Source organism: Canis lupus, chromosome 5, assembly GCF_011100685.1.
Source record: "Canis lupus familiaris isolate Mischka breed German Shepherd chromosome 5, alternate assembly UU_Cfam_GSD_1.0, whole genome shotgun sequence".
Classification (NCBI taxonomy): domain Eukaryota; kingdom Metazoa; phylum Chordata; class Mammalia; order Carnivora; family Canidae; genus Canis; species Canis lupus.
Window position 1 is genome coordinate 89,256,691 of NC_049226.1, and position 13,102 is coordinate 89,269,792.

A 13,102-nucleotide genomic window follows, 5' to 3' on the forward strand; every position below is an offset into this window, starting at 1 on the left:
GAAAGAGCCTAGATGTTTATGGCTCTTTCATTTTTTTAAAGCCAAGTACTCTCTAGCCATCTTGATTATAAGGGCTTTTTTCTTCTTTCAATTCTCTATTCAGTTACCCTTTGGTATCAAATTGATGACGGTCAACATTAGTTAAGCAAAAAGCTGTCCTATTTTCCCCCTTATTTGCCTTTTCAGCAAATCTCACTACCTGAAACTCATTTACATAGAATAAGAGCATAAAAGCATGGCTCTGGAACCAAACTGCCTGAGTTAAATTCTCAACTGTCACTCACTGCAACACAAAAGGATCTTGGACACAATGCCTGGTCTCTTTGTGCTTCGGTTTCTCTATTTGTAAAAACGGGGATAACAATATAATCTCCTTCATAATGAGGTGACTTTTTTGATTGGATATATTTGACATGCAGTTTTTCTTGGGTAAATTTGTAATATTGTGTATATGTAAGGTATACCTCCTGTTTCTTGATGCATTTATATATTGTAATATGGTTATCCTTGTAATGATATTAAAAACACATACTTAAAGTACAATATTTTTGTCTATGTTCAATAAACTGTACTTTAAATATTTATGGCTATTTTAGTATTTGTTACAGGTTTGTGCTCTTAAACTCAATCTTATCCCCCATTCCTATCCCCTGACATTTTACTCCAGTGTTTTATTAATGTTTCTTTTTTTTTTTTTAGATTCCATATATAAGTGGTATCATAAATGAAGTGATATCTATAAAGAGCTCTGGGAAATTCCTGGCAGGTGAGATAAGCCCTTTATACATGTTAGCTCCGGTAAGTACTGGATGTAAGATCCAAGAGGGCAGGAGTTTTTGTCTATATTGTTCACCATTGTATCTTGGGTAAACTACCTAGTGTCTCCTACATAATAGATGAATTATATGAATAAGTACATAATTTCATTCATTTATTTTATTTTCATAATAATAAGGGAGACACCGCTAGAATTTTATTATTCCAGACAAATATAAATACAAAATTTAACAAAAAGAAAACATTAAATCCTGCTGCTAACCAAAAAATTAGACTCAAACGTAATGAATTTTACCATAGAAGAGCCTCTAATCGATCAAAAGTGTGAACAATAGTCCAGAGAATTTCAAGATGAGTTGCAATAATAGATGTTGAGTTGCAGGTATTTATTAAGCATTTACTATAAGCCAGGCATTTGACACATATAATCATTGTATTGCATGCTAGCATAGCCTTATGCTTATAAAATGGTGATTTTTATCCTGATTTTACAGATGAGGCCCTTGAAGCTCAGAAAAGCTAAATAACTTGCCGAGGTTACTAACTAGTAGCTGACATGTAATGGAGTCAGGTATAGAACCCGAGGATTTCAGACTCCAGAGAACATTTAAATACTACACTAAGTGCTAACATATTCATTTAATAATGCATTGAGAGTCTAAAATATGTCAGGCTCTATGTCGAGTATCCTGCACATGAAACTGTGCTAGAAGATGGGACGCCTGGGTGGCTCAGCAGTTGAGCACCTGCCTTCAGTTCAGGGTGTGACCCGGGATCCTGGTCCTGGGATCGAGTCCCACATGGGGCTCCCTGCGTGGAGCCTGCTTCTCCCTCTGCCTGTGTCTCTGCCTCTCTCTCTGTGTGTCTCTCATGAATAAATAAATAACATCTTTAAAACAAAAATTAAAGAAAATGTGTTAGAGGAAGAGTTGGAATAAAAAAAAAAGAGTTGCAACAGGAAAGTTAAAGAGAAGATGAGTATCTGAGGTACTGACTAATATAAAGGGATACACGTGCTAAACAGCATGAGGAATATTGAGATTGTTCTGCAAAAGCTGGACTATCAAACCAGTGATTGGAGAGAAGGGGAGAAAGTCAGTCATAGGTCTGGTGAACAAACAAAAAGTGGTCCTGAATGAATCCTGTGGTTTGTCTTTGGCTTATTCCTTACTCTCTGACTTGCTAGAGATGAAAGGAAGACACAACTCCACAACGACACTAGACTGCCCTGGAGCCTGAGCACACTGTGTCTTCCCCTGCATGTGCTGTGGTCCCTCACGGTGATGCATTGTTCTAGCTTGTTTACCTGTTGCTCTCTCCCACTGAATATCAACTCTTCCTGGACAAGGACCATGTCCCGGCTGATTTTAGTATCTCAGCTTCCTTAGTTAGCACAGTTTACATAGTAAACGTACAAAACTCAACTCAATGAAACAAAACTTGCTTATTACAAGTCTGGTGAACTCTAGAACGTGGGACCGATCAACCCAAGATGAGGGATATGGTCTGGGGTTGAGGTGGTGTCCTGGCAAAGGAAAGCAATCTTGAAAATCCTTCAACTGTTGAAAAAGCTCATGTGGGCACTGGACAACCAGACAAATGGGTCAAGGCAAATGGCAGCTGAGGGAAGAACATGTTTGTGAACTTTTAAGGATATTTTCCATGAAGTGATTGAGCATTCCTTATCTGAGCATCCACATATTGTACTCCTCTCAGAGTGTAGGCCAAGCAACATAAACTCTTTGATCTCATCAGATGGCAGAGGTATGACTCCCTTGTCACACTGTCTTCCAAGAAGCTCAAACTACAATTACAAGTCTTAGCCTCAGCTGCAATATCTATGTTTATCTTGAATTTCTGTCATATTGAATTTCTCTTATCTTTTATTCTCCAGTGTCCATTAGTTATTTATCTCTTTACTCTTTATTACTCTAGTGAGGAAAATGTATTTTTTTTATGTTTGTTTAAAATTAGCATCTCCCTCTATATATATTAGAAATATAATAAAATACTGTTGTTGGATGGGCACAGGTGCTATGAAAAAAGAAAACTCCCTAATTGTATCCAAGATCACATGAAAATTAATGCTTTTAGTTTTTGATCTATGTGGGAAAGTTTGACTTCTTTAACTCTATTAAAGCATGAAAGTACATACCACAACATAGATGAACTGTAAAAACATGCTAGGTAAAAGAAACCAAACACAAAAGGCCTTATATTGTATAATTCCATATATAAATTCCATATATGAATAATCTTAAGTAAGCAAATTCACAGAGACAGCAAACTGATGGTCCCCATGGGCTGGGGGTGGGAGAGAGAATGGGGAATGACTGCTTAATAGGTATTGCAGTTTCTTTTTTAGGAACATGAAAATTTTCTGAAAGTAGGTGGTAATGGCGGTTTTACAACATTGTAAATATTGTATTTACAATACAATATTTTTAATTGTATTTAAATTAAATTATTTAATTTAATTTATTATAATTCATTGGCTTTATTAAAAGCCAATGAATTATATACTTTACAGCGGTTAGAATCATGGATTTTATGTTATGTGAATTCTACCTCAATTTAAAAAAAAAACACAGAAAAAATCAAGATCTTTTGTCCACAAGAATATTTTTTTATCTTCAATTCCAAAGCTTCAGGATATTCATCTGAAATCAAACACACTCTGAAAGTTGACAACATTTACTCTTACAGAGATTGAGAAATTGAAAGACTGAATGGTTTGCTTCTAAAATAAGAAGTTAACCTCTTCCCAAAAAATAATCACAATAAAGAAACAAATCCTAAGCCACTTTTCCCCCCAAATCACTCCCAGCAGAGCTACCCAGTCATACAGTATGTCTTCACTTCCATAATAAAATCTTTTTTTTCATGTTCATAATAAAATCTTTAAAAGTGCTCTAGGAAAAATAATTTCAGATGGCACAACAATATTGAGTTATTATCAAACCCCTAAAAGAACCAATATTTATTTAAACAATATTTATTTATTTACAGCAAGTAAAAAAAGCAAAGAAATTTGTTACTTAAGATATTTTGGTTCTCTTTATCCTTCTTTAGTCATTAAATAGTTCAATCTTCCCCCTACTGCTAAATAAATCAAGCTCTTGCCAGTTTTCTCACACCCCACTGACGTTCTTCAATCCAACATATCATACAACACTTTACTTAGCAATGTCCTCCTCCTGCTCCAAGTATTCTTGTCCTCCTTCCCCATTTTCATGTAAGACAATGAAGTAAGACACCAAACAAAGGAAGAAAAAGTGAAGCTCACAGAAAAAAGAGAGACAAGAGGTAACATGAAGGAGATCGTGAAGCTAAGAGATTAGATCTTGCTGCCTAAGGAGGACTAGTCGCACAGCCTTGCTAGTTATGGTGATACAAGGGTCACCATTCCATAGCGGCATCACAACACGGGTTAAGGTGATAGGCTTGGGGTCAGACACCCCTGGGTATGATTCCAACTCTTTACAAGTGTAGTCAAGTTTTTATCTACTCTGAGCCTCAGTTAACTCATATGTAAAGTGGGATCAATAATACCTATCTCATGAAATCATGATGGGTAAATAAGGTTATGTTAGCACAACACAGAGTTCCTACTGTACTTTGAGTGCTACTGAGGTGCCTGGGTGGCTCAGTTGGTTAAGCATCTGCCTTCAGCTCAGGTCCTGATACCTGGGTCCTGGGATCCAGCCCTATGTTGGGCTCACTGCTCAGCAGGGAGTCTGCTTCTCCCTCTCCCTCTGCCCCTCCCCCTTGCTCATGTGCTCTCTCTCCCACTCCATCTCTTTCAATAAATAAATAAATAAATAATCTTTTAGAAAATAAATAAATAAACTTTAAGCATTACCAACAGGAAAATGAACATCTTATCACTACTATCAACCTTATGGCCTTCCTTATCTATAAACATGGTCCAAAGATATGTTAAATTGTTTGGTTTTATATTAATATATTTTTTTAGCATTCCAGCAAGTATGATGATGGCTTATTTTTCCCATTTATAAATTTTATTTCCCCATCCTAATTATTTATTATTTACTTATTTGAAGGACTTTTACATTTTTTCCCTGTTCATCTTGTGTAGTATCCTTGACCCTTGACCCTTTTGGGACCTTCCAATATCCTACCCTTTGCTGTGAGTAGTCTATTTTCAGCTTCTCTTGGTTGCCACCCTGCAATTCCAAATCACTACTGAGACAAACACTAGTCAATTGAATAACTGAAGAGGACAGTCCTTCCACTTGCATTTGCCTTTTAGGAAAGACTAATAAGTTGATTCACAGTCTACAGCTCAGGGATGAATCTGGAGAGTCAGTTCCCGGCAGGCAGGGCATATGCCTTCTGTGTAACAGCTGTCTCTTTGTGCTGCAACTTCAAACACAGTATTGTGCTAAAACAGCAAGTAATGTAATAAAAAGTGGGACGATTCAGCTTCCCCTCTACATGCTGGGGCATGTGAATAGGAAAAATAAAGAAAAAAAAATCTGACGTTTCATTAGCGAAATGGAGGAACTGCCCAAAAAACAGCTGGGATAGAGAAAAGGGCTGGGAGATGATCTTTCCACATCTTCTTTGCTAAAGAGAAACCCCAGTTATTCTCTGGCTCACCTCTAATGTCTTGCCAGTAGCATCGGATTCACTGAAATGAAGGCAAAGAGATGCCGACATCTGTGCCCAGCATGAAAACCACCAAACTGAAGCAGATCTGATAGCCTGTCGCGTGGCATCAAGCCAGAGGAAGATATCAATGATGTACTTAATAAAATCCAAAAACAACTTGCAGGTATCAGAGTATTTAAGAGAAATAGAAGAAAGAGCATTTGGAAGCACCATGGACTCTACAGTATATTTCTTTTCTGAAAATATAAGAATCATAGGATTTCCATGAATGTGCTAGGTGAATGAATGCAGTAAAAGAGCCTATCATGATGCATAGTATCAGAGGAAATTCAAGGGAAAAAAATAGTATCTTTTAAGTAATCATAGTGCCATACTATTTCACATGTATCATTCAAATGATCTTCATGCTAACCTTTTGAATTAGGGAGAACTTTTTTAGTTGATAGAAACCAATTTCAAACTAGCTTACACGATGAAGAGAATTTATTAGCTAGTCTGGATTCATGAATATCACATACCTTGGAGGATACTCCTGTCAAACTTATATTATGTTGTCCTTGGACAGAACTCCTCCTCTTAGAAAGTGGAGTTGATTAAAAGAGAAGGAAAGTTTTGAGCTTTCTCTGTAGTCAATGCTCTCCATTTGTGAGCAAGCAATCACTATTTCTTCCATATGTCCTCAAGATTTCCTACCTCCACACTGCTAAACGAGTATCAAAGATCTTGCAGAGAGGGAAGGAGAGAAGAACAATGGAAGAGAAGAAAGAAGAAATGATGGAAATGCTATAGAAAAAGGGGGAGACTATCAATGGAATATGAAAATAAATTAATGTTCCAGTGTGTTCCATTTTCTCTCGAAACATAATAATAAATTAGGACCTCATTAATCAACAAGGATATGCTAAATATGTCCTGTCCAATATGGTCGTCACCAGCCACATGGAGTTACTTCCATTTAAATTAATTAAAATTAAACAAAGTTAAAAATCTGGTTCTTCGGTTGCATGAGCCACATTTCAAGGGCTCAACAGTCACACGTGGTTAGTGGCTACCATATTGGACAGCGTGAATATTAGAACATTTCCACCACTGCAGAAAGTTCTATTGGGCAGCACTGATCTATACAAAAGAGAAGCCAACGTAAGCTTTTTTAAGGCTTAATTTGGTGGACAAAATAATGAGAAACACAATTCATACTGGGAGAAACATAGAATTGAAAAACAAAAGAAGATAAACTTTCTGGTGGGGGCAGGACAGATCAGCCTATAGTGGGTAAATCTCAATCAGCCTATAGTGGGTAAATCTCAATCAAAGATAAGGTTTGAGCTGGGAAGTAAGAAAATGGGATCTGTAATATGGGGCCCAAGGACAAAATATAGAATGAGATTTCACCTCAAACTTGTGGATCAGAGATATGCCACTCAAGGGGAGGGATTTACATCTGACTAAAATAGGTAGTTTATTTTTTTTCTTTCAATGGAGCTGCAATAAAATATACTGTAAATTGGCTAACTGATCAGGTTGCTCCAGCAGTTTCATTTCTTAGGGTAAATGCCAGAGCTTGTAAGTTTTATTATGAATTAAATACAGAATAGTGCATTCTTTCTTAGCTTTCTTAGGTGAGAATTATACTCAAATGGTGATATTTAAGTAAACAGATCACAGATACAAATAGCCATGATCTTAAAATGGAAATGATAAAGTATTTCTTAAACCCTAGGTTTAGCATGAAGTGTGACACCAGATGTCACTAAGTGTACATAACCTGAAATTTTTGTAAATCTAAACCTCTGTAATCTGAGGCAGTTTGTTCTTTCTCTAACCTTCCAGATAGATTAGTACATTGACCCTGGTATCAAAAAGTCCTATGATTCTTGATATACCAACTGAAAATGAAGATGAAAGTCAATATTTTCTCTTTTTTTGCAAGTATGGAGTGACCTATAAATGAAAGTAGGGGATTTTCAACTTAAAAAAGATAAAAAACATATTTCCAATGTCCTTGATGGGTATTTTTTAAATGTCAATTTTTAAAAATATATTTATCATTTCTATAATAACATACTCATTATAACAGAAAATATAGAAAAAATGGAATAAAGATAGTCAAACATATTCGCACAACTTAAATACAATCCATATTGACATTTTTTAAATTTAATTTAATTTATTTATTTATTTGCTATATGTAGCTTAAAAAAAAGGTTTTTATCCTACATTTACATTTAGGATTATTTTTAAAGCTGCCAATATACAAACTTTGTTTATATAATTTTACATAAACATAATTTACTTAACCATTCTATTTATTTATTTTTTGACTTTTGGATCACCATAAATACAATGGTAACACATATTTTAGGAGATAAAATGCTGTACAACATCCAATGATTTTGGTGTTCAAACACTGACAGTAGTTAGATCCCCAAGGTTGAAGACCTGATTCTTTATTTCCTATCTGTGGGATACTGGACAGCTGCCAAAACTCTGTGCCTCAATGTCCTCATTTGTAATATTGAATTAATAGGGTTATTTTAAGAATTAAAAGATTCCAAAAAATAAAAAATAAAAAATAAATAATAATAAAATAAAATAAAATAAAAATAAAAATAAAAAAAGATTCCAGCACCAGGTAGCCCATTCTCTTCACAAACAAAATATCTGCATAGGGTAGATTCCCAGAACTGAAATTACTAGATCAAAGCTATAAAAGCTTTAAGTCTCTGGAGAATGTTCACCAAGTTTGCTTTTTAAAGATTCATGTCCAAGGTTCTGCCACCAGTTGTTTTTGGGCATGACTTTACATTATCCAGGCACCAGTCCTGTTTCCAATGGCTTTCTAACTTTTAGCAAGTAATCATGTAAACAACAGCCTTTTTCAGCCAAAATATAAAATAAACTAAAATTCCACACACACACACACACACACACACACACACACAAAATCAAAGCATCTTACTCTAAAACACCTGGAAGGAAATAATCTAGACATTTATTTTAAAATATTTACCACATCTTTCTCAGGAGACCTTTATTCCTTTATTTACATTCTCAGTGGGGAACACAATGTCCTACCAGCAAATGGAATATCACTGTTTATAAGTAAAAGCAACAGTATTCAAGGAATTTAGAAAGGATGAATGGAAATGATAAACATCCAAATGATAATAAGAGTTTCATCATTTTCCCTTTTTGCAGCTAAATAAAGCTTTACAGTAGATCCCAGTTGAGGGAATCTACTGGCAGATTTTGACTACCCAGATTTTCTATCGCATTTCCCAAGGTTAAATGTGTTGCCTTGAGGCAGCTGCTCGAAATGATAAAGGGGACACTGTAGGACAGTGGTGCTCTTTGTAATGTTAATAATCCTGATATCTGATGCAACTCTGGGGAAATCTGCCAGTTCTGGACTTGAAAATCTAACTCAGTTAAATGCACATTATTGCAAAAAAAATATAATAATAATAATAATACGATTTTTTTTAATTTGGCAGAAGCAGGAAGATAATTTGAGCATTCCTCATACTTAGATACTTTATTTCTGTCACTGAATTGAATTTGCAAAGGATAACATGTTGTGATATAAAATTAATGTGTTTTTTTCCTACAAAAGCAGATGGTATTTTATTTCAGAATTCACATATATTTATACGCTTATTGGATTCATTTTATGGTATAAACTAACCAGGATAGTGATCTTTTATCATACTTTTTACTCGTTTATTTATTTAAGATTTATGCCCCATCTGGCTTCAAAGGGGCATGAGAATTCTGTAGATGAAAGCATAGGTAAAATGAGACATAAACCTGTGGTAAGTTAATAAAAAAAAAAAAAAAAAAAACACAGAAGGAATGAACACATTCAGAACCAGAATTAATACAGGTACTGCTTTGGGTTAAAAAAAATATACATATCCTCTATATTTTCTAATTGCTAATTCAAAAAAAAAAAAAGAAAAAGAAAAAAACACAAATATTTTGACTCATCATATAAATCTCTACCCACTACCTTTTTTTTTTTTTTTGATAGGAAATATCCAATAAATCTATCTAAAGAAGAAATGATTGGGATGAAGATATGGAGCATTACAGGAGCCAAGAACAAAGAAGGAAAAGAAAAGGGAAAAGATAGTAGAGGGGATGATTCTAGAAGGAAAGGAAAAGGGCCTTCATGGATATGACATGATCTTGGGTTGGTTCAAGGAAGGCAATAATGAATACAATGAGGTTACTATCACAGGACAAGGTTTGGCAAATAGCAATTGCTCAGTAAATGTTGAAAGCAAATGAAAGTAGGCACTTTCACATGTTCTTTTTTCTTTGGACTTCCTTTTGAAGACATCAAGTCAACCAAGAAATAACATACTTAATTGCAGTTTTATGAAAGGCATTTTCACATTATTCAATTCATTATCACCTTAACTCTCAGTAAATGTTGAGGACGAAAGGAGCAATATAGTTTGTATTCTGATGGTCTGACTTTTAGGAATCTGGAAAAAGCTGGAGAAATTGATATAAATTGGAAAAAGAAATAACAATATTGACCTTCTCATACATATATCCTCAGTCATCACTGTCTCCTAGCTATCAACTCCCCACTTGTGTGAATTTAGAGTTTAATTTTTATTTGCAAACTCTAGACATTATGGGTATGTTAGCTGAGCTTTCAGTAGTCAAATAAAATGACATCAGAATATTTCAAGCATAAATAGCTACTGAGGCAGAAAAAAAAGATGTCAAGACTAGAATACCTATTATCCAGCAAGAACAAAATTACAGGGCATATTTTAAAAAATAAGTCATAGCTGGTAGAAACCATAAATTTAACTTGGTTGCATTTATCCCTCTTCCAGAGATTACTGGACAGGGAGAATGATTGGCTGAAAGTCATAAAACAAGAAACGAGAAATGCTGGATTTACAATTGGGTTAGGCGTTATATCTGCCCGCAATTTTGACCTTTGTGATTTGCCTTTCTTCAATTCTAGAATTCTTTGGGGTCTAAAATAAGGGATCCAATGGATAAACACTGGGATCTGCAGCTAGGCAGTCTTCCCTTTCAGAGTATGACAGAGACAGAAACAGTTGCCTCTGAGGCACCTTATCATGATACTTGAAAGATGCCCCATAAATTTCTGCTCCTAATGTTCCAAGAATTCTCCCGGCTGTTGACCTTCCAGAGATAAAAATTTTAGCATTGTGGCACCCTATCTCTTTTCTATAAATTCCCTTTGGACTTCAGAGAGCCAGAGTTGCTTTTCCATCTTGCAAACAAAAAACATTAGATAAGCCTAAATTTGCCAATTCCTGATTATCTTTCTCACAAAATGCCAGGATACTGAACATGAGGTAGGTCAAGCAAATCCACTACAGTATTTTGATTGAATCTAAGGACTCCTTTCTTAGCTTCCACGTAGGGTTTGGGAAAGGAGCTTGTGTACAAGTGGCTTATCTGGGAGGTGATCTTGGGAAGCAGGAGCCAGGACTAGAAGAGAATAAAATAAAAGAGGGAAGGAAACCAAGGAAAAAAGTACCTTATCCAGTTGGCCATAACAGTCCCACTGGAACTTTAAAGACTATATAGAATTATTTCCTGGAGGCATGAAAGGAAAAGATAACCCATAACCCCGTTCCTCTCTTGTTGAGGGTTGCCTATGGGCATTTACTACTTTTTCTACAATTCCATGTCTTCCCAACAGACTCTTGCAGGTATCCTCTGCTAAGGGAAAGCAATGAGAGGAAATAATGGCTAAGGCAAGAACTAAAAAATAAAAGAAATTGATTAAGTGCAATGGCTGTAGGGTAGATAAATATAGCAAAATATTACAGATCTACACATTATCTTACTTAATATTGAGATGTATATTATTTCCATTTACTGATGAAATAATTCACATTCTGAAAAATTTAAATGATTCTCTCATAACCACAAGGTCAGTAACCAATGAAGCAATCACTTTATTATTAACTTTGGAAAGTCAATCTGTTTCCTCACTGGCTCTTGAAAAATACTTTAAATATCTTAAATATATACTCTCCACCTTTGCCTCTGATCTTATTGAAGGTATGTGTGTTATGTTTTTTCTCCAATATCTTCAGGGAGGTGTTTTGTTTTATCTAACATGGCTTATTTCACTGTATTAGCTGGGAAATAAGGGGGCAAATAATAATAAATGAAAAATATTAATTAAGCTTTTATTAGATCTAGGCAATGCTCTAGTTTAAGTTGTTTACATGCATTTGCTAATTTAATTTTCACTGCAACTCCATACCATAGCTCTATCATGATATTTATTTATTTTCTTTGAAAGGTTTGTTTTATTAAGACTTTTTTTATTAAATCACATAATAGGCATTTTGTGCAGTCTTATTCATTATTAGTTTATCATGATATTTACTTCATATATTAGAAAAAATGAGGCAGAGAGTAGTTAAGTGATCTGCCCAAGATTACCCAAGAAATCCCATTCTAAAGTGGTGCCTCGCCCACTGTCATACACGGCCTAATATCTTGCATGTGTCTGTGCCATTCAAAGCAATCTAATCATGAGAAGTTCAGTTAGAGACTGGGGGAAAGCTCGGGTATCTTCTGAGTTCGTTTGCAAAGTTATTTAATTTTTGACCTCTGCATGATTATTAATATTAAAAATTCATACTAGAAATAGAAAGTTTCAACACTATTTTTTTGATCTCTCGTTATGTGCTAAATGCTTTACGTAGTGACTTATTTCATCTTCTCTGTAGTCTTAGGAGGTAGGATTTAGGGGATGAAGACCGAGTCTCAGAGACATTCAATAACTTACCAAAGGTCACTCAGTTGCAATGATAGACATAATTAAATTAGCATTCTGGCTGAGACTTCAAAGCCCTGCTCTGTAATCTAAATGTGTAAGGATATTTATGGGAAGGATGGTTCTATTCAAACATCAAATGTGGAGTTGAACTCTATAAAGTACAATGGCTTACAATTTTTTTTTTTTTTGGTCTTTCCAATCATATCTAGTACTAGTACTTTTTAAATTTTTTTTAACAGTGACAGCTTTTGAGCAAAAGCTACCTATATATTAAATCATTATGTTGTATATCTACTAATACAATATCATATGTAAGTTATATATCAATTTTGTAAAAGCTACCTGTATAAATATCTGCATTGGTATTTAAATAATTTTATTTAATTTTAATAAATTGAAACACTACCTCCACTCTCTTAAAAGGTGTTTTAATTTGTTTCTTGGCCAATCTACATCAACAAGATCTTCCTAGTGGCTCACTGAAGCCTGAGGAAGGCAATTATCCAGGGACTAAGAAGAGAGTTTCTAGGAAAGACAGACAGAAATTCACTTGATACTGAAAAGAATAAGAGCTAAATGGAGTAGTGCTAAGGTGTGGGAGAGGATAACAAAATAGGAAGTTTGTGGAACCTTATATGAAAAATGGCCTTAGCAATATGTCATACATTCACTGTAAAAAATTAAATAAGATAAGCCACATACTTAGCTCAGCATATGCTTTATAAATTTTAAGTTTTCTAACCTTTATCGTCATCACCACCACCAGTATTGTCATCATTATCATGATCACCATCCCCTTTATCATAATTAGGCCCCTGTCTACTTCCCAATATCAGCTCCATTGCCTTCAAATTTTCCATAGCCTTATATGCAACATCATTCCTATTATGAGCAGAA

General features: G+C 34.8%; 1 long non-coding RNA gene across 1 annotated transcript; it reads left to right on the top strand.

The window, feature by feature from the left end:
* The first annotated feature begins 277 nt into the window (after positions 1-277).
* On the top strand, positions 278-12,438 carry LOC111096139. Its single transcript, XR_005358968.1, has 3 exons — positions 278-385; positions 700-798; positions 9,443-12,438. It is a non-coding gene; the product is annotated as an uncharacterized LOC111096139 (long non-coding RNA).
* Positions 12,439-13,102: the final 664 nt, after the last annotated feature.